General features: G+C 36.5%; 1 protein-coding gene across 1 annotated transcript in view; it reads right to left on the bottom strand.

The window, feature by feature from the left end:
- HTR2C (5-hydroxytryptamine receptor 2C) overlaps positions 1-19,344 on the bottom strand; it is a 264,826-nt gene that overhangs the window by 141,554 nt on the left and 103,928 nt on the right. The gene's annotated exons all lie outside the window — the stretch shown is intronic.

Raw genomic sequence — 19,344 nt, 5'->3', positions numbered from 1 at the left:
CTTTCATATTTTTCTAGAAAACAGGTGATGTTTGTATCTACCAAATTAGTTTTATACAAAATCCACTGCTTCAATCTAGTCCCATTGAGACAATTAGTTTTATTGCATTAGTGACTCAAAATAAATTAACACACTCTGAAAATTTATTGATTTAAAACTTCAGAATTTTTTACTAAGGACTCTGTTTACAAAACTGCCATTGCTCCTAATTTAGATTTTTTTTTTTAAAAAATGTGCCATTGCACCAACAGGAAGTCTTAAGTGAATAAGCATCTTCATAATCATGTATGTGTTTGCTGAGATGTGTCTAGGATTTTATATTAAGTCAGTGAATATAAGGAAATCTACAGTGTTAGATGTGTTACAAACAGTTACCCAGTGCATTGTGTCACCTGAGTCCATCCTTGATGGCTGTATCTAATTTTGAGATCACGTAATGGATAAATATGCATTAGAACTTAAACCAAAGAACTACAATATATCTTATATTTTTGTAAACCCTGTTTTGTTAACTTTTAGTTTTTCCAAAATGCTGATATATTTAAATACTTTGATTACATCTTGTTAGTGTAGATTTGGCAGAGGTAACCTAACCAACTACCATTATTTTTTTTGTACCAAGAGACATACATTTCAATAAAGTCATTGAAATAGAAAAAAATACAAATGGCTTCCTTGGATTGTCCAGATACTCTATGCTTGAATTTTAGTTTAGCACCTTAAGCTTGTGAATTTGAATTCAATCTGCTGAACCAGTCTTGAAGATGGAGATAGCAGTTTTCACTTGACTATTTTATCCTGTCATGGGCGAAATTTATGAATGTACTAATGGGCCTCTTTCACCAAATTGTAGTCAAGAGTTTCCAAATCATTTTCTATTGAGCCTGTTTCTGACATTATTTAATCATCACGGGTGTAGTTTGAAATGTTCGTATGCATAAATAGAGGAGATTGTGAAATATGTTTGGATGTATATGATAGTTTTTGGGTAGATTTTTATTTTCAGAGCAGCATAGCTGTTTTTATGAATGCAAAGAATTTAATTAGATAAAAACTGTAAATCTATAGTATATTTTTAAAAATTAATTTATTATAAACTTAATATTATAAGATCTTTTGTCTGGTAAAATATTCAAATACTTGTTATGCTACTTTATATTTTTTTATTTTTATGTAACAAAAATGCACTATTGACCATAATAATTCAATTTATAAACTGGTATTGCTGTGGAAGATTGCAAATTAGTACCAAGTACTTCAACTCACTAACAAGTTATTTGAGATTAACATGATGGCATTTTCATAATTCTCTTTAAACGTATTCTGGCTAAGCTACTGGAGAATATCTTTAAAGAATATGGCCTGGTTTTCATAATGTAGGTATGTTAAACATATAAACCACATAAGGGATTGGGGACCAAATTGAGGTAACCAAAGAAGAACCCACAGAGTTTTGGATTGGCTACCACTCTAGAAAAGTGTCTTCTTTCTATGGAAAATTATTTTAGGTGAGTAAATAACCTAAAGAAGAGAAGGTAGCAGCACTAAAAATATCTCAAAAATTGTTGTTACATAGAGCAGTGGGAAAAAATGACACTAGGAAGAAACAGTTGTTTTACCATGGGGAACCTTGAATATCTGGAGCATAAATTGGTGGTTGTTAATGAATGACTAATGAAGGCATAGGCTGGGAACAATCACTAGCTTGCCAGAAAGCAAAAACTTTCCTAGGAGGAAGCTTCCTGCAATAACTCCTCATATCTTCTATTGAGAATATGCATTTAAAAATATACTGTCACAAAATATTTAATCTAATTGCAGATTTAATATGCTAATATATTTATCAGTGACTTAAATCTTTGTAATGAATGCCTGCAATGGGATCATATTACCATGACCCTGCCTTTTTTTCATATGGCAGATATTGCCACAATTAAAGAGAGAAAAAAATGCCATGCAAAAGCAAAGAGGAAATATGGAAGGTTTTCTCTGTTTTGAGTGTTCTATATGTATATGTGACAGCTATATGATCTTTAAACATTTTACTGTATTGCTATTGTCATTTTACTACTTAGGTCCCTTTTGTTATCCAAAGACTTTAAAGCATTCTATAAACATTAGCATGTTATTCTTCTAAAAGACACATAAAGTGGTGTCTGGAGGAAATGATGAAAAGACAAAATTGGTCTTTGGAAACTTTCTTTACTCTCAAATCTCTTTCTCTCATTAATAATGTCTATATTTTAATTAGGTATGTTTAAATAAAATTAAGTTTCTGTTGGAATTGTAGAGAATGGCAGAGAATAGGGAATTATTTTGGCTGCTGTGGGAAAGCAAAGCAACTTTAGCAATGGCTCTCAAATCATACCTGATCAGGGCCTTATTCTGAACTTCCAAGACAGCCATCCTATCTGTGACATAAGCAGTTTATTGGTCTTACTATGCCACATATTCACCATTTTACTAATTAATATTCTATAGAATATACTGTAAAATATTTACATAAATTTATTTAAAAATAAACAAAAACTTTTCATTCAGGCTGGATTATCATCATATAATCACTCCAAGGTGAGGTGTAGGAATTTTTCTAAATTTTTCTTATGTGATGAAAATTTTGCTTCGAATTTGAAATTAAAGACATGAAACTGAAAAAGCAATGACAGGTACAGAGTTTCAGTGATGGACAGACTATGGAACTGTATCACAAGAGAAGTCTGTGAATCCTGGTCAAGGAGGCAACAAAGTTTAATTTGGGAATGAAGCTGTATGTCTACTGCTTAAGAAATAGATGAATTATAATCCAAAGTCTGAAGATCAAGTAGGCAGGGAACAGAAGGAAAAATGCAGGAAATACAATTAGGAAGTAAAATGGAGCAATTTGGTACCCCACGGGACACACCAGGATAAATGTAATAGGGGAAAAAAACCAGCTTTAACCCATTGGTACCTCTGGTGAATCCCAGTTCCTGTCTTGCCTGTTTCCTCCAGATTAAATGAACTATTTGGCTACCTTCCTAACTTTCCACCTTTATATTTTGTTCCCTGGAGGCTGAGCAGAATTTTGTTCTGCATGACTTTGTCATGAAAAACTTTGTCAAGATAAACTTTTCCCTTGGCATAAAAATATAAAATAGCTTAAAGTGCAGGAAAAGGAAAAAGGGCTTAAGATATAGGAAACATTTATGGCTTGGACTTTAGAATTTGGTGTCATCAGCAGATTGTAGCTAAAAATAGGAAAGTGGATGTATTGCCTAGAGCAAGAATACAGGGGAAGCAGCTATCAGACCAAAAACTTTAATAGCTTTTTAAATTAAGTTCTACCTGAAATTTATGTTACTGCAACAAATCCCTACAAATACCACCTGAAATCTTTCCAGGGACCACTAGCATAAGATGCTATGGTTCAACAGATTAGATTACCTGTTATTTAAGAGCACATAAAGTTAATCAGCATTCTGCAGTATTTTGGTGAGGACAATTATTTAAAAAGTTCAAAATTTTATGGCTTTTCTCATCCTAAATAGTAGATTACAGATGCTTACTCCAGAGTCCATACACTAAAGCTGAAAATTCCAAATTTTTACTTTATTTCTTTCAATCACTTTGATGTCTCTTGGCTATTGAAATTTTTTGCAAAAATAGAAGGCAATCATATACTATTTTAACATAGCATCATTTTCATAGGAATGATTTCTTGAAGATTTTCATTCTTTTTCTCTCAACAACCTTATATGAAAATAGAAGAATGTTTTCTGTAAATTGAGAAACTTATTGTTCAGCAACATTTAACTGCTAGCTCAGCATTGTACAGCTTCTATTGTACTATAATAGAATGAACATGGACTTTGAAATTAGACAAACCTGAGTCTGAGATGCAATATCATCATCTTAGTTGTCACCACATCCATGAAGCCATTCATGAAACTCTTCACCCACCCTCATTAGCTACTTTCCTTTGTGTTCACAAGAAACTGTAATATAGATCCAACTTTGTAATTATGCTTCATTATATTAAAATCATCAGCTACTCAAAACAGAGCCCAGAACATTTTAATTTATTTTTATTATACTTTTCCCATTAAAATTTATCCCTCATATACCTGCCCCCCACAATCACCACACTGTTGTCTATGTCCATGAGTTCTTTTTCCTTTTTGCTAACTCCTTCCATTCCCAATCACCCTTCTCCCATAGCTGTCATCCTGCTCTCCATCTATGAATCTGCCTCTGTGTGGCTTGTTAGTTCACTTTGTTCATTAGGTTCCACTTATAAGTGACATCATATGGTATTTGTCTTTCCCTGACTGGCTTATTTCACTTAGCATAATGTTCTTCAGGTCCATCCATGCTGTTTCAAAGGGTAAAATTTTCTTCTTTTTTATGGTCATGTACTATTTCATTTTGTAAATGTCCCGTGGTTGTTTTATCCACTCATCTACTGATGGATACTTGGGCTGCCTCCATATCTTGGTGATTGTAGATAACACTGATAACATAGATAGGGGTGCTTATGTACTTTTCAATCTGTGTTTTGGGATTCTTCAGATATATTTGTAGAAGTGGGATCATTAGGTCCAAAGGCATATCCATTTTTAATTTTTGGGCGTGTCTCCATACTGCTTTCCATAGTGGCCGCACCAGTCTGCATTCCCACCAACAATGCAAAAGGGTTCCCCTTTCTTCACATCTTCACCAGCATTTGTTGTTTGTTGATTTATTGATGATGGCCATTATGATGGAAGTGAAATGATATCTCACTGGAGTTTTAATTTGCATTTCTCTGATGATTAGTATGTTGAGGTTCTCCTCATATGTCTATTGGCCCTCTGAATATCCTCTTTGGAGAAGTGTCTCTTTGGGTCCTTTGCCCATTTTTTAATTGGGTTGTTTGTTTTTTTGGTGTTGAGTTTTATAAGTTCTTTATAAATTTTGGATATTAATCCCTTATCAGCTGTATCATTGAATACATTCTCTCATTCCGTAGGTTGTCTTTTTATTTTGTTGATGGTTTCCTTTGTTGTACAAAAGATTTTTAGTTTGATGTAGTCCCTTTTTTGTTTGTTTGTTTCCCTTGCCTGGGGAGATAGAAAAAATATTTTATGAACAATGTCCAAGATCATATTGCCTATGTTTTCTTCTAGGATTTTTATGGTTTGGGGTCTAACATTTAAGTCTTTAATATATTTTGAATTTAGCAAATGAGTGGATCAAAAACTATAGTACATTTACACAATGGAATTCTACACAGTACAGAGAAAGAAGGAACTTATACCCTTTGCAATGGCATGGATGGAACTGGAAAGCATTATGCTAAGTGAAATAAGCTAGGCAGTGAGGGACAAATACCATATGACCTCATCTTTAACTGGAACATAATCAATAAAAGAAAATGAAAACAAAATATAACCAGAGACATTGAAATTAAGAACAATCTTATAAGAGCCAGAGATGAGGCGGGAGGGGACAGTAGGGAGAAGGGTTTTCAGGAACTAGTATAAAGGGCACATGGACAAAACCAAGGGGGACGGTGGAAGCAAGGGAGGGAGGTGGGTTTGGCTGGGGTTGGGGGGAAGCGGTGGGGAGAAAATGCAGACAACTGCAATTGAACAACAATAAAGTAATTTAAAAAACAAAATACAAAAAAATATTTTGAATTTATTCTAGTCTGTGGTTTAAGAAGGTCATCTCGTTTCATTTTTCTGCATGTATCTGTCCAATTATCCCAACACTATTTATTGAATAAACTATCTTTAGTCCATTGTATGTATTTGTTTGCTCTGTTGAATATTAATTGACTATAAAGGTGTGGGTTTATTACTTTTTTAAAAAATATTATTTTAATCATTGTTCAAATAGTTTTCTCCTTTTTACTCCCAATCCAGCCCCAGCTCCCACCCCTCCCCACTTCCCTCCCATTACCACCATCCCCTTAGGTTATGACCATGTGTCCTTTAAGTTTGCTCCCGTGAACCCTTCCCACTGTCCCCTGAAATTCCCTCTACTCTCTTCTGTGGGCACTGTCAGCCTGACCTATATTTCAGTATCTTTGGTTATATTTTGCTTGTTTCTTTGTTTTATTGTTTAGGTTCCTGTTAAAGGTGAGATCATACGGTATTTGTCTTTCACTGCCTGGCTTGTTTCACTGAGCATAATGTTTTCCAGATCCATCCAAGCTGTTGCAAAGGGTAGGAGCTCCTTCTTTCTTTCTGCTGCATAGAATTCCATTGTGTAAATGTACCATAGTTTTTTGACCCATTCATTCACTGATGGGCATCTACATTGCTTCCAGCATCTAGCTATTGTAAATTGTGCTGCTATGAACATTGGGATGCATAGGTTCTTTTGAATTGGTGTTTTAGTGTTCTTAGGATAGAGTCCCAGCAGTGGAATTGCAGGGTGAAAAGGCAGATCCATTCTTAGTTTTCTGAGGAAGTTCCATACTGTTTTCCATAGTGGTTGTACCAATCTGCAGTCCCACCAACAGTGCACTAGGGATCCCTTTTCTCCACAACCTCTCCAACACTTGTTGTTTGTTGCTTTGTTTATGATGGCCATTCTGACTGGTGTGAAGTGGTATCTCACTGTGGTTTTAATTTGCATCTCTCTGATAGCTAGCGATATTGAACATCTTTTCATGTGTCTTTGGATTTTCTGTATGTACTCCTGGGAGAAGTGTCTGTTCAAATCCTTTACCCACTTTTTAATTGGATTCCTTGTCTTCTTAAAGTGCAGTCTTGTAAGTTCTTTATATATTTTGGAGATTAAACCCTTGTCTGAGGTGTCATTGGCAAATATGTGTTCCCATACAGTTGGTTCTCTTTTTATTTTGATACTGTTTTCTTTAGCTGTGCAGAAGCTTTTAATTTTGATGAGGTCCCATTTGTTTATTCTTTCCTTTATGTCCCTTGCTCTAGGGGACAAGTCAGTAAAAAGTTTCTGCGTGAAATATCTGAGATTTTCCTACCTACATTCTCCTCTAGGACTTTAATGCTGTCACATTTTATATTTAAGTCTTTTATCAACCTTGAATTTATTTGTATATATGGTGTAAGTTGGTGCTCAAGTTCCATTTTTTTGCACGTGGCTGTCCAGTTTTCCCAATACCATTTGTTGAAGAGGCTATTTTTACTGCATTTTATGTTGCGGCCTCCTTTGTCAAATATTAATTGAACATAGAGACTTGGGTTTATTTCTGGGCTCTCTGTTCTGTTCCATTGGTCCATGTGCCTGTTTTTATGCCAGTACCAGGCTGTTTTGATTACAGTGGCCTTGTAGTATAGTTTAGTGTCAGGTATTGTGATCCCTCTTACTTTACTCTTCTTTCTCAAAATTGCAGCAGCAATTTGGGGTCATTTATAATTCCATATAAATTTTTGAACTGTTTGTTCTATGTCTGTGATATATGCCATTGGTACTTTAATGAGAATTGCATTGAATGTGTAAATTGCTTTGGGAAGTATGGACATTTTGATGATATTAATTCTTCCAATCCATGAACACAGTATAGGTTTCCATTTGTTTGTGTCTTCCTTGATTTCTCTCCTCAGTGTTATATAGTTTTCTGAATACAGGTCTTTTACTTCTTTGGTTAGGTTTATTCCTAGATATTTTATTTTTCTTTATGCTATTTCAAATGGAATTTTTTCCTTGATCTCTGCCTCTGCTGTTTCATTGTTGGTGTACAGAAATGCCTTTGATTTCTGGATATTGACTTTGTATCCCGCTGTTTTGCAAAATTCATTTATTAGGTCAAGCAGTTTCTTGGTGGAGTCTATAGGATTTTCTGTGTACACTATCATGTCATCTGCAAACAGTGACAGTTTTGTTTCCTCCTTTCTGATTTGGATGCCTTTTATTTCTTTTTCTTGTCTGATTGCTGTGGCTAAAACTCCCAGTACTATATTGAATAGAAGTGGTGAAAGTGGACAGCCTTGTCTTGTTCCTGATCTTAGTGGAAAAGATTTTAATTTTTGCCCATTGAGTATGATGTTGGCTGTAGGTTTCTCATATATGGCCTTTATTATGTTGAGGAATGCTCCCTCTATTCCCACTTTGCCGAGTGTTTTTATCATGAATGGGTGCTGTACATTATCAAATGCTTTTTCTGCATCAATTGGTATAATCATATGGTTTTTGTCTTTGCTTTTGTTTATCTGATGTATTACACTTACTGACTTGCAAATATTCAACCATCCTTGCATCCCTGGAATGAATCCCAATTGGTCATAGTGTATGATATTTTTAATGTATTGATGGATGCAGTTTGCCACTATCTTGTTGAGGATTTTAGCATCAATGTTCATCAGTGATATTGGCCTGAAGTTTTCTTTATTTGCTGTGTCTTTATCTGGTTTTGGTATTGGGATGATGTTGGCCTCATAAAAAGAGTTTGGGAGATTCCCATCTTTCTGGATTTTTTGGAATAGTCTGTGAAGGATAGGGGTTAGCTCTTCCTTAAATGCTTTGTAGAATTCTCCTGTGAATTCTACAAAGAAATATGTCCATTTCATCTAGTGTTTCAAATTTCTTGGCATACAGCTCTTTGTAGTAATTTCTTACAATCCTTTGTTTTAATTTCTCCTCTTTCATTTCTGATTGTGCTTACTTGGGTGTTCCCTCTTTTTTTCTTGATGAGTCTGCTTAAAGGCTTGTCAATTTTGTTTATCTTTTCAAAGAACCAGCTCTTGGATTCATTGATCCTTAGAATTGTGCTTGTAGTCTCTATGTCATTGAATTCTGCTCTGATCTTGGTTATTTCCTTCCCTCCGCTTGCTCTGGGCTGCCTTTGTTGTTGTTCCTCAAGTTCTTGTAGACATAGGGTTAGGTTGTTTGTTTGGAATGTTTCTAACCTTTTTAGGTGGGCCTGTATCGCTGTGAACTTCCCTCTCAGGACTGCCTTGGCTGTGTCCCATAAGTTTTGGGTTGTTGTGAGTTCATTTTCATTTGTTTCCATAAACCTTTTGATTTCTTCCCTAATATCATTCTTGGCCCATCCATTGTTTAATTGCATGCTATTTAATCTCCATGATTTAGAGTGTTTGGGGTTTTTTTCCTTGGGGTTGGTTTCTAGCCTCAGTCCCTAGTGGTCTGAGAAAATGCTTGGTACGATTTCAATTTTCTGGAAATTCTTGAGGTTTGTTTTGTGTCCTATCATCTGGTCTATCTTTGAGAATGTTCCGTGTACATTTGAAAAGAATGTATATTTAGCTTCTTTTGGATGGAGGGCTCTATATATATCAGTAAAGCCCATTTCATCAAGGGTATTGTTCAATGCCACAATATCTTTGTTGATATTTTGTTTAGAAGATCTGTCCATTTTTGATAGCGGGGTGTTAAAATCTCCCACTATAATTGTTTTGCTTTCCATATCTTTCTTGAAGTCCTCTAAGATTTTCTTTATGTATTTGGGTGATCCTATGTTGGGTGCATATGTATTTACAATATTTACGTCTTCTTGATGTATTCTTCCCTTGAGTATTATGAAGTGACCTTCTGGGTCTCTCTTTATGGACCTGTTTTGGAAGTCTATTTTGTTTGATATGAGTATTGCTGTCCAGGCTTTTTTTTTTCCTGTCCATTTGCTTGCAAGATTTGTTTCCAGCCCTTCAGTTTCAGCCTGTGTAAGTATTTTATCCTGAGGTGGGTCTCTTGTAGACTGCATATGTGTGGGTCATTTTTTCTTATCCATTCAGCTATTCTATGTCTTTTGATTGGAGCATTTAATCCATTTACGTTTAAGGTTATTATTGATAGGTACTTATTCATTTCCTTTTATGTATGTGTGTTTCTCTCTCTTTCCCTCCCTTCCTTAAAGGAGTCCCTTTAGGATCTCTTGCAGAGCTGGTTTTGTGGAGGTGTATTCTTTTAGACTTCTTTTGTCTGGGAAGCTTCTTATTTGGCCTTCTATCTTGATTGAGAACCTTGCTGGATATAGTAGCCTTGGCTGCAGAACTCTGGTTCTCATTACCTGGAGTATTTCTTGCCATTCTCTTCTGGCTTGAAGTGTTTCCATTGAGAAGTCAGCTGTTAGCCTTATTGGGGCTCCCTTGTATGTTACTTCCTTTTTCGCCCTTGCTGTCTTTAAGATTCTCTCTTTGTCTTGAAATTTTGCCATTTTAATTATGATGTGTCTTGATGTGGGCCTCTTTGGGTTCCTCTTGATTGGGACTCTCTGTTTTTCCTGGATTTGTGTGACTTTTTCTCTCATCAAATTAGGGAAGTTTTCCTTCATTGCTTGTTCAGCCAGGTTTTCGATCCCTTGCTCTTCTCCTTCTCCTTCTGGTATCCCTATTATACGGATATTATTACATTTCATATTGTCTTGCATTTCTCTTAATCCCTCTTCATTCTCTCTGAGGCTCTTTTCCTTTTCTTGCTCTTTCTGGATGTTGTTTTCTACTTTGTCCTCCAGCTCGCTAATCCTATCTTCTGCTTCATCAATCCTGCTTTTCATTCCTTATACTGTGTTGTTCAGTTCAGAAATTGTATTCTTCATTTCCTCTTGACCTTTGTTGAGAGTTTCTATTTCCTTTTTCATGTTTATATAGTTTGCTGTGAGATTGATGTAGTTTCCCTCTAATTTCTGATAGCTCATTGTGAGTTCATTGAGCTTCCTGATAATCATTGTTTTGTACTCACAATCAGATAGTTGAGTTGCCTCTATTTTTTTTAGCATTTTTCCTGAGGCTTCCTTATTTCCCTTCAATTGGGGGTTGTTTCTTTGTTTTCTCATTGTTCGTGGGTTTCTTCTTGTTTCTTAAATTTATCTGTTCTGATTGCCTGTAATTATGGTGTGAGCTTTTGTTGTAGAATATTTGTGAGATTGAGTGGTGCAATCTCTTTCGTGTATCCTGGTGTTCACAGCTTCCCCCTACTCTTTTTTTGTGATGAGTTGGAGGAGTAAGGCGAAATGGTTTAAGACAGCAATACAATCTATTATGTTATTTACATTAGCAGCCAGTAGAGAGGAGATGGTTTATCCTTTAGCTCTTAATAGTGTTAACCGTTATCCTCCACCCCACTATCCATGTTTTAGAAAGGATAGAAAGAGGGTAAGACTCTTGTTGGGGGCGAGAGGATTGTTAGTTGGATTTATAAAACTGTGAGGCTGTGGGAGGTCAGATTCTAAGGTATGATTGGATTAAAGATTAGTAAATAGGAGTAGTGTGTAAAAGAATAGAGACAATCCCCACAATAGTATAGTTCAGAAAATCACAAGGTGGGCTGAGATCAGGTAGGGGTATTGAGTAGTATTTACAATTGTATGAACTAGGTCTTATTAACAGTAATAGTAAAGTGACAGTCTCGTGGCAGAATTGATGAGATCTAGATAACAAGAATAAGGAGTATAGAACCTTGAGAGGTGTATTAATGGAACACAGATGAAGAATGGTAAATTATCAACACATTGTGACTGAGATACCAGGGGGAACCTATCAAATGACAGTATAACCAGCCAAGCAAAGAAGATTATACAGAAAGAAAAAGAATACCAAAATACTATTAAAATAAAAAATGTCGGAAAAGTGAGAAAAAGATAATACAAATTTACAGTAACTTGCAAGATTAAAAAAAAAGAAAGGAAAGAAAAGCAGAAGATGTAGTGCAGGAGAGATAAATTTGGAGTGGAAAGAATTATAGTAGGATGAATGGAAGAGAAACATAAGGGATTGTGAGACATAAAAATAGTAAGAATTGAAAAATAAAATGTGACATAAAACACAAGATAAAATCAATCAACCAACAACAGCCACAAAAACAAGACAAAACCGAACCAAACAAAACAAAATAAGAAAAACCTCTTGTTGGTTTCTAACTGGCCAGACCGGTTTTTCTGATCTTGCTGGCTTCAGCTGGCTGAGGGACCTTTGAAATGCTTCTCTCCCCAGCCAGATCTCAGCAAGACTGTCAGGTATCCTGGGCTCTCCCGAGCACACTCGCTCTCTAGAGCTCACTGCCGTGTTCTTCCGGACTCCGGGGTCCTGCAGGGTTCCAGCTCTGTGATCTCAGAAGGCACCCGAGACATTTTGGGATTCACTGCACCCTCCCTGGGAATCGTAAAAGTGTGCGCCCCTCCACCAAACTTTTGAGATTCGGGCTCTAGGATTGCCCTAAGTGTCAGGCTGCGACTTTTCTGAGTTCACAGCGAGCAGGAGACAGGCTTCCTGATGGAGTGCGTGACCCCCCTGGGTTCACAGCATGGGCGAGTCGGTCCTCCCAATGGGGCGCGAGCGGAGTCCTTCCCAGCTCTTTGTTTTCCACCCATCGGCACCACGACCGGGCCAGGGGTGTTGGCGCCTTTCCTGACCAGGGGCGGTTGTGTTGGCTGGGGGCCTTCACTTCTCCCACGTCTCTGGGTGGGTGTTCATAGACCCTGGGCAATTTTTTCCCAGACCAACTGGCCAATCTGTTCCTTCAAGCAACACGTTCTCCCCTGGAGTTGCTCAACCCCCATATTCAGTGGAGGGAGCAGCGACTCCCCTCTCCTGGGAGCCCTGAGGCAGACCCTGAAGTGCCGGGCTTGGGGACTGCACACCCTCAGACCCCGCACTGATCCCCGGGTCCCTTTTGTCCCAAAGCAGTCTCCCTACCGTCTGGTTTTCCAGTGATCGCAATAATCCCCGATGTCCTGCTTTCAAAAGTGATTCAGTAACCCAGTTCACTTTCTCTGCCTCTCCACTGATCTGCGAGTTTCCCTCCTCTTCACAGAAACCGAGAAATACGCTGCCTAGAGCAAAGCCGCCATCTTCCTTCCCGGTGTGGGTTCATTTCTAAGCTCTCTCTTCTGTTCCACTGATATTTGTGTCTGTTTTTGTGACTGCCACAGTATTTTTTCAAATTTTTATTATTGTTTATTTTTTACAGTTATCCCAATTTTTCTCCCTTTACCCTCCTTTGTCCAGCCCAACCCCCACTTTCACAGTCAATCCCCACACCATTGTTCACGTGCATGGGACATTCATACATGTTCTTTGACTAGTCCCTTCCCTTTCTTTCTACCATGTGGTTTCAATTACTATGGCCTTATAGTATAGTTTTACATTATGTAGTGAGGTTCCTCACTTTATTCTTTATTCTTTCTCAGGATTGCTGTTGCTGTGCAGGGCCTTTTGTGCTTCCATATAAGTTTTTCACCTATTTGTTCTAGTTCTGTGAAATACATCATTGGAATTTTGATAGGAATTGCATTGAAACTATTGAGTGCTTTGGGTAGTGTGGGCATTTTAATTATGATAATTATTGCAATCCATGAAAACAGTATGTACTTCCACTTATTTGTATCTTCTTCAAATATTTTCTACAGTGTCATATAATTTTCCTAGCAGAGGTCTTTTTCGTCCTTGGTTAGATTTATTCCTAGCTATTTTACTTGATTTGAAGCAATTGTGAATGGGATTGTTTTCTTAATTTCCTTTCTTGATAGTTCATTATTGGCATATAAAATTATGACTGATTTCTAGATTAATTCTGTATCCTGCTACTTTATAGAATTCATTTATCAGTTCTAGTAGTTTCTTGGTGGAATCTTTAGGGTTCTCTATGTACATTATCATGTCATCTTCAAATAAAGACATTTTTACTTTTTCTTTTCCAGCTTAGATGCTCTTTATATCTTCTACTTGTTTGATTGCTATGACCAAGACTTCCAGTACCAGTATTATTTTGAGTAAGAGAGATAAAAGTGGGCATCCCTACCTTATTCCTGATCTTTAGGGGAATGTTTGTAGTTTTTACCCTTTGAGTGTGTTGCTGGCAGTGGGTTTGTCATATAAGGCCTTTATTATGTTTAAGTATATTTCCTCTATTCCTACTTTGCTGAGAGTTTTTATCATAAAGTGGTGCTGGATTTTATTAACTTATTTTTCTGTATCTATTGATTTGATCATGTGGTTTTTATCCTTCATTTTGTTTGGGTGGTGAACCACACTTATTGATTAGCGAATGTGTGAACCTTGCAATCCCGGAATAAATCCCACTTGATCATGTTGTATGATCTTTTTGATGCATTGCTTACTTGGTTTGCTAATATTTTGTTGACTATTTTAGCATCTATGTTCATTATGAACATAGATGTTAAAGCAGTATCTCTGAAAGCAATATGTTCCGAGATATTGGCCTATAATTTTTTTCTTTATAGTGTCTTTATCTGGCTTTTAAATTGTGATAATATTGGCCTTTAAAATAACCTTGGGAGTCTTCAATCCTCTTGAACTTTTAAAAGTGGTTTGAGAAGGTAGGTATTAGTTTTCCTTGAAATATCTGGTTAAATTCACCTGTGAAGCCTTCTGGTCCAGGGCTTTTGTTTATTGGGAGTTTTTAGATTACTGCTTCAATTTCACTAGTGTAATCTGTCTATTCAGATTCTCTGATCCTTCCTGATTTAGCTTGGAAGATTGTATGTTTCTGGGAATTCATCCATTTCATCTAGGTTGTCCAATTTGTTGGTATATAGTTATTCATAACATTTTTTTTACAATCCTGTTTTTCTTTGCTGTCAGTTGTTATTTCTACTCTTTCATTTCTGATTTTATTTACACGGTGCTCTCTTTTTCTTTATATGTCTGGTTAAAGCTTTTTCAATCTTGTTTATCTTCTCAAAGAATCAGCCCTTGTATTCACTGGCCTTTTGTATCATTTTCTTAAACTCTATTTTATATATTTCTGCTCTGATCTTTATTATTTTCTTTCTTATACTCACTGTGAGCTTTGTCTGCTGTTCTCTTTCAAGTTCCTTTAATTGTAAAGTTAGATTATTTGTTTGAGATTTTTATTATTGTTGTTGTTTTTTTTTTTTGAGATAGGCCTGCAATGTTATGAATTTCCCTCTTAGGATTGCTTTTGCAGTGTCTCACAGAGTTTGGATTGTTATGTTCTAATTTTCATTGGTTTCAAGGTATTATGATTTCTTCCTTGATCTTGTTGTTGAATAATTCATTGTTTAATAACATGGTGTTTAGCTTCCATGACTTTGTGTGTTTTTCAGTGTTCTTGTGATTGATTTCTAGTTTCATATCATTGTGATAAGAGAAGATGCTTGATATGATTTCAATCTTATTAAATTTATTGAGACTTGTTTCATGTCCTAACATGAGGTCTACCCTAGAAAACATTCCATAAGCACTTGAAAAGTATGTATACTGTGATACTTTAGGATGAAATGCTCTGAAGATATTGATTAAATCCATTTGATCTGCTGTGTTGTTTAAGCCCACTGTCTCCTTGTTGATTTCATGTCTAGAGGATCTATCCACTGAAGTCAATAGGGTTTTAATATCCCTATGACTGTATTTTTTGTCAGTGTCTCCCTTTATTTCCACCAACATTTGCTTTACATATTTAGGTGCTCCTATGTTAGGCATATGCATGTTTACTAGGGTTATGTCCTCTTGTTGGATTGTTCCCTTTATTATTATGTTGTGTTCTTCTGTGTCTCTCACTATAGATTTGGTTTTAAAGTCTATTTTGTCAGGTATGAGTATTGCTTTCCTAGCTTTATTTCCTTTCTGTTTGCATGAAATAACTATTTCCATCCTTTTACTTTTAGTCTATACCTATGTTTCCATCTGAGGTAGGTCTCTTGAAGACAGCATATATATGGGTCTTGTTTTCTTATCTGTTCAGCTACCCTAGCTTTTGTTTGGGGCATTTAAGCCATATACATTTAAGGTGATTGTTAATAGAAACATATTTAGTGCCACTATATTGTCAGACTATTTTCCTCTGTTGTTGTTGTTCTTTCCCCTCCCCTCTTCCTCTCCCTCCTCCTCTTCCTCCTCTTCCTTCTCTTCTTCTTCTTCTCCTCCTCCTCCTTTTTCTTCTTCTCCTTCTCCTCCTCCTCCTCCTTCTTCTTCTTCTTGCAAGCCCTTTCACATTTATTGCAGTACTGATTTGATGTTAAACTCATTTAACTTTTTTTTTTGTTGGGTAAACTCTTTACTACTCTTTTAATTTTAGTTGACAGTTGTACTGGGAAAAGTAGCCTTGGTTGTTCCTTGCTTTTCATCACCTTGAATATTTCACACCAATAGCTTCTGGGCTGAAATGTTTCTGTTGAGAATCAGATTATATGGTTTTATGGTAATTCCTTTGTATGTAACTAACTGCTTTTCTCTTGCAGCTTTTAAGATTCTTTCCCAGTATTTAAGCATTGCCATTTTATTTATAATGTGTCTTGTTGTGGGTGTCTTTGTGTCCATATTGTTTGAGACTTTCTGTGCTTCCTTTACTTTTGTGTCTTTTTCCCTCACCAGATTAGAGAAGTTTTTTGGTCATTATTTCTTTAAATAGGTTCTCAATCCCTTGCTTACTCTCTTCTCTTGATATTCCTATGATGTGGATGTTGTTAGACCTCATGTTGTCCCAATGATTTCTTCCATTCTCCTTATTTTTTAAAATTTATTTATTTATTTTTTGTTGTCCTGCTTGGGTGTTTTCTCTACCTTGTCTTCCTAATCTCTGATTTGACCATTTGTTTCAACTAACCTACTGTTAATTCCTTCCAGTGTATTTTTTTTTTATTTCAGATATTGCATTCTTTATTTCTGACTGGTCCTTTTATGGTTTCTATGTCTTTTTCCATGCTGTTGAGTATCCTTATAATCGTTATTCTAAACTCTCTATTTGATTCATTGTTTGCCTCCATTTTATCTAGTTCCTCTGGAGAATTCTCTTGTTCTTTCATTTGGGGCCTGTTTTGTTGTTTTCTAATTTTGACTGCTTTTTTATGTTTGTTTTGATGTATTAGGTAAATCTGCAAAGACTCTGGTGGAGATCTGTGTCAGATGTTGCCTGTGACTGGTCCTGGGAAACCTATTTGGAGCTATCAGCAATCCATAGTTTGTATCTTACTCTGGTGGGCCTGGTTGTGTGTAGAAACAACCGGGTTATGCATCAAAGCTGGCATTTATTAGCAGTAGACCCAGGGGAAGGTCAGCTAAAGTCTCAGAGCTCCCATTAATCCACCTTCACCTGTAAGCTTTCTGTTAAGCTTAAAAACTGAAATTGCCCTGAGCTGTACCCCTCTGCAGCTTGGCTTAACCTCCATGTGGTGGGGAGAGAGGGATTCCTGTGGGTGGGGTTATTGCTACCCTTCAGGCTGATGCTTCTTAGAGGGTAGTGCTGGGCCTAGGAAAGATATCTTCTTCAGAATGGGAAATGACTCTCCACAGGGATCCTGGTGGGTGACTTTTCAGCTGTTTCCCCAGAGCCACCAACCCAAGACTCTCTTCTCACAGGTCTAGTCTACTTTTCCCTCCCTCTGCCAGAACCCAAAGTATGTGGCTGCAAATGAAATTTTGTTCATTGGCTTTTTAAGAGGCTTTTTGTATCTGCAGCCATCTCTTTCTGGGAGAAATACATCTCACTGCTTTTCACAGCTGGATGGTATCTGACTTCCTTTCCTGGCTCTGTTGCTGTAGATGAGCAAGCCTAGCTTGGGATGTAGACCCCACACTTCTCAGGGGGAAACCTCCGGCTGCTGAAATATCCCTCCAGACCTTCAGCTTCCTCCCATGGGAGTCCAGCCAGCCCTGTTGTACCTCTTCCACAATCCCTACCAGTCTTGTTGTTGTGATGTGGTTCCTTCTGTCTGTCCTTGGCTTTAAGGCTTCTCTCCAACTAATGTTCAGTTGGTTATTCAGGATGATTTTTCTATAATTTAGTTATAATTCCAGTTTGTTCCTGGGGTTAGTTAGTGTAGCTTCAACCTACTCCACTCCTGTATTGGGTCCCCAAGCCCAGTACATTTTAGGTGTTCCTCTTCATCTTTAAAAATGTAGGTGAATAAACATTTAAGTGGCTTGATTTATCTTTTTCTTAAAAAGCGAATAAAAGTTAGGGCTGATAACACTTTTCCCCCCAGAAATATGAGTAAAAAAACCTAAGCAGAATGTGTCAGTAAAATAATACCAGAAAATGTAAAGCTAAAGACATCACCCTGAGCAAAACTTGAAGCAAGAGAGAGCCTCATGTTGAAATGTCATTGTGGACTAATAAAGACTTGGGTTTAGTTCAGTGCACAGAGGAGTTTCTCACAATTAATTTGGTTCTTTGGAAATACTGAAGCATATTTCTGAGAAAAAAGTTGAATTGTGAAACTCCATGCCACATTCTAAAATAACTACCATTTTTTTGTACTTAATTAGCTCATCTTCCTAATGGAAGTGTCAGGGAATAGCCCAGAAACTTGTGCAAAATCTTCTGGCCTTGCTCTTTGATTTCCCATCACTGTGTCTAATAGTATCATTAGATCAGCCTTTGAAGCAAGTCTCCACAGAGATGCCTATTTTTTCAAGGCAAAGAGAAACTTAAGAATGCTCGTTATCTTGTATGTGAAACTTCATGGAACTAAAATCACAGAAGAATGCTTCAGAGTCAGTGCTAAGTATTCACCAAATAGCTACCACATACTATTGTAAAAGCTCTGTTGATAATTCCAAAATTACAATGCTGCAATTTAAAATAATTTATTAGGCATCTTTCTCAGGAATACAGTATAATAATTTTCATAAGTGGATTTTTTTAAACATGGGAGAGTTTTGCTGTCCTTATGCCATATTGCAATATGGCTTTCATCAAAGACTCCTTGTGGCTTAGAAAATGTACCCAAATTTGGGGAAACTGCAGAGGTCTTTTAAAATTAAGATCGCATGCACATAATAGACTGTAGAGATGCTGTATTATAAAGTCACACACTTGAAGTTTATATAATTTTAAAAACTAATGTTACACCAATACATTTAATAAAGATTAAAACAATTAACTCAATGGCGGGAAATTAGAAATGAGCTGTCAAGCCCTGAAAAGACATGGAGGAACCTTAGATGCATGAAGTGAAGGGAGCCAACTTGAAAAGGCTACACATTGTATTGTTCCAACAATATGGCATTCTTGGAAAGGTTCAATGGAGACAGTAGAAAGATCAATGGTGGGTAGAGGGACACAAAGATAAATATTTAAAGTACAGAGGAATTTTAGGGCAGGGAAAACACTCTATATGATTCTATAATGATGGATATATGTCATTATACATTAGTCCAAATCCAAACAATGTACAACACCAAGAATTAACCCTAAGAAAACTATGGACTTTGGGTGACAATAATATATCAATGTAGATTCATCATTTGTAAGATACACATATGTACATATGCTGGATGGGAGATATTGATAACAGAGGGGACTATGCACCTGCAGGGAAACAAAATATATGGAACTCTGTAACTTCTAGTCAATTTTGCTATAAACCTAAAACTTTTCAAAATAAAGTCAATTAAAATAATAAAACTAAGATCACTTATTTGAATACACACACAGAGACACACACCCAAGTTTTTCTAACAA

The sequence above is a fragment of the Phyllostomus hastatus genome, unplaced genomic scaffold (genome assembly GCF_019186645.2).
Source record: "Phyllostomus hastatus isolate PE091 unplaced genomic scaffold, TTU_PhHast_1.1 phas_scaffold_28, whole genome shotgun sequence".
NCBI classification, from domain to species: domain Eukaryota; kingdom Metazoa; phylum Chordata; class Mammalia; order Chiroptera; family Phyllostomidae; genus Phyllostomus; species Phyllostomus hastatus.
The sequence above is the reverse complement of the archived record's forward strand: the minus strand, read 5'-3'. Positions and strand labels throughout refer to the sequence as shown.